Source organism: Odontomachus brunneus, unplaced genomic scaffold (assembly GCF_010583005.1).
Source record: "Odontomachus brunneus isolate Ranch 3 - 2012 unplaced genomic scaffold, Obru_v1 Obru_scaffold_263, whole genome shotgun sequence".
Lineage (NCBI taxonomy): Eukaryota > Metazoa > Arthropoda > Insecta > Hymenoptera > Formicidae > Odontomachus > Odontomachus brunneus.
In genome coordinates, this window is record NW_022639713.1 from 60,827 (window position 1) to 64,737 (window position 3,911).

Sequence of the window (3,911 nt, forward strand, 5' to 3'; positions counted from 1 at the left end):
AGAAAATTTACAAATATAAAATTTTTTCATTATGTAGTCGCTGACCATGAGCGGGCACAAAGACATCTTGCAAAAAGATTTTCTAATGCACCTCGAATAAAGAACATTCAAATGGGTCATGCGTTCATCCCCATTTCCAACAGAAGATTGAGAGTCATGAGATATTCCAGCGCTACACACCCGCTCTCTATCATGCAATATTGAATAGAGAAAGCTTGAAGAAAAAGCGTATGAAAAATGAACGTGATCATCCTCATCATCTGAACAATTAGCTTCATCATCGATATGATCCTGATCGCCATCGCCATCTGATTCGTTGATTACACCGCTAATGACGTAGGAATTTAGACAACTTTCCGCATTCTTAGACGCCATATTGGATCTGCCATATCGAACTTGGAACATCTGTCTTCAGATTCGTGATCAGCGGTATCGAATACTCCGAGAGTGTCGATTCGAGACTGATTCGTTTATTACACAGCTAATAACGTAGAAATACCTAGGAATTTAGACAACTTTCCGCACTCTTAGACGCCATATTGGATCTGCCATATCGAACTTGGAACATTTGTCTTCAGATTCGTGATCAGCGGTATCGAATACTCCGAGAGTGTCGATTCGAGGCTGATTCGTTTATTACACAGCTAATAACGTAGAAATACCTAGGAATTTAGACAACTTGCCGCATTCTTAGACGCCATATTGGATCTGCCATATCGAACTTGGAACATTTGTCTTCAGATTCGTGATCAGCGGTATCGAATACTCCGAGAGTGTCGATTCGAGGCTGATTCGTTTATTACACAGCTAATAACGTAGAAATACCTAGGAATTTAGACAACTTGCCGCATTCTTAGACGCCATATTGGATCTGCCATATCGAACTTGGAACATTTGTCTTCAGATTCGTGATCAGCGGTATCGAATACTCCGAGAGTGTCGATTCGAGGCTGATTCGTTTATTACACAGCTAATAACGTAGAAATACCTAGGAATTTAGACAACTTGCCGCATTCTTAGACGCCATATTGGATCTGCCATATCGAATTTGTACAATCTGACTCTAGATTCGTGATCAGCGGTATCGAATACCCCTCAGAGTGTCGATTCGAGGCTGACTCGTTTATTACTCAGCTAATAACGTGAAGATATCTGGAAATTCATGCGGTTTTTCGCATTTTCCGGCGCCATATTAGCGCAGCCATTTTGATTTTACAAACGGGCCACATGGCCTTTGAAAGTACTCGTATAGACAAATTTTTTAAGCCGTCACACGTCTCTGTGCGTTGCACCAAATTTTGGACACAGAGGTGATCCGGTTGACGCGGATCGTCCCATATATATATTCTTAATTGAAGTGTGATATAATATTGTAGTGTGACATATATAAAATTTTAGTGTAGAATTAATAACGGATTATACAATATCCTTAAGTTATATCGATTATAAAATATTGAATCAAAGTTTGACGATAGGTACTTCGCTAAGAACCTACCGGGGCAAGTGTCGGATAAATATGAAATAACACTTACAGTCAAAATCTCGCAGAGACACGATGAATCTGGTAAGAGTACGCTTATGCTGGTCCATACAGGTTCGCAAGGGGTTGCAGATGAATAATGAAATCGCCGAACAAATGCCTAAGGCAACGGGTCGGAGAGTACGCTGAATCTCGAAGAATCCACGAGCAAATGCGAAGATAGTGTAAAATGCTTCACGCAGCTGCGTGAGCGTAAACTTGGTATAGGCTGACTGTCTCGAAAAATTCCCGCACAAGTGTCTTGAAAATTTCTGCACACTGCTTGACAAGAGCTGACTGTCTCGAAAAATTCCCGCACAAGTGTCGCGGATGCTCCGGGAGCACCCTTTTTATAGGCCTCGAACGCGCGCTTCGGCTGGGTTCGGTCGGTTCCGACGGCGGTCGGGTCGCAGCGCCGCATCCGGTGGCGAGACGGTGGTCTCGAGTCGGCGTTTTTTCAAAGGGATGCCGCTGCGCTTCGGCTTTTCGTTTGATGCGCTTGGGTGGTCGGATGACGTTATGCGCTGTGGCGTGATGCGTAGCGATGATGCATCACGGTGATGTCATGCTGGACGTGTTCATTCGTGTCTGCGCGAGTTCGCTCGCGAATATTCTTATATTATTTGAATTTCCTACCAATTCCTTCGTCATGTATGGCCTTTTGAGTGGTTATATGAATACCTAATTTCTATAATGATCCGATTTTTGTCCTTGGCCGTTTTTGACGAGTGAATTAGTAAGATTACTTGTTTTTAACTAAATTAAAACTTATAATGACTAATTAGAGTTTATTCTATGAGAGCTCATGATATCGTGGACTTTGGATTGTTATCCTTAACGTACCTTTTGAATTCTTAATCATTTCTTACTGTGAATCAGTTTGCCTAAAATATATTCTTGTCCTTGTCCTTGTCTACCGATATCGTGACTTCTCATATAGCGCTTCGAAAGGTTTAAATATACTATTTGGTTCATACGACGTTCTATGTCTCAGGTTAGCACAAATCGGCCTCTGGTCGTCGCGGAGTTTAAATATCGTAGTAATCGCAAAAATTTGAAGTTTTATGGGGCTGGGACGTTACACTACCTCGGCGAACGGAATGCGTACTGTGTCACAAAAAATTGAATTCTCTTTATAATTAATAGTCGGGTCGTGTTGAATAAAGAACGCGGTGCCTAAGACACCGTGTTGTTTAAGCGAAAAATTCTCGGGTAAAATATGAAATTTAGTTTGTTTCCCGAGTAAAATAATAAATGTAGAGCCTAAGGTACGAATGGGTTCAGGCGAAATGCCTTGTAGTATCATTTCATCATTTTTATCAATTTTTATGTAACTCTTGAGACACTCTTGTCTTATTAAATTAACGTCGGATCCTGAATCGACCATGAAAGTATAGGGTCTATTTAAATCGTCAGAAGACAAAATTACATTTGGAGCACTTTTAATTATTTCCCTCACTGGACAGGCTCGCTTGTCTCCTGAAATCTTACATTCGGACGTCCCGTTTTTTCCGTCGCGTCCCGGCGGACGTCGCTCGTTACCGGTGCGCGTGTCTCGTTTCCCGATTCGATATATTGCGTCGAAGAAGCGGATGGTTGACGTGAATAAGAATTTCGATATTTTAATTTAATGCAGTCATTAGTAAGATGTCCCTCGGTTTTACAATAACGGCAGAATTTTCCGGCAGGGGCATTGGGACCTAGTTGTCCCGGAACGAGAGGCTTGATAAAGGGTACAGAGGATCTTTGTAAAATGCTTCGAGGTTGGTTAGGATCAATGTGTAACTGTGGGTAAATAACTCGAGGGTTTGAAGGAGCGTTTTGTCTCACAAGAGGCACAGGGGAATAAGTTTTTGTAATAGGAGTTTTACGTCGCTGTGTTTCAGTTTCTAAAGTCTTCGACATTTGTATTGCTTTCATATAGGCTTCATCTAAATTATTATATCCTTCAATTTTAACACGAATCAGCAATTCTGAGGGTAAACCATTTATAAAACTTTCTAGTACATCGAAATCAATGCTATCCGTCATGTAATCATCAAGTCTATTATGAAATTCTAATTCTCCATCAATTATAGCTGTTCGTAATTCTTTAATACGAGCAATGTAATCAAAAATACTTTCATTTTGTTTCATGTACGCGTTACCAAGTTCTCCTTTATATTGATTCAACGATTTATTTGGGCCAAAAATTTGTTTTAATTTCCGCGTTAATGCGGCGACAGTATTGAAATGTGTGCCCTCGATGGCTGTGTATGCGTGCCCGATTAATTTATTAAGTATTAATTGTATCAAATAAGGTTCTTGATGAGACGGAATCAAGTCTAAAGCGCGTTCACATAATTTACTGAATTGAAATACGGACATTCGTTGCCCGTCATATTTTGGAATT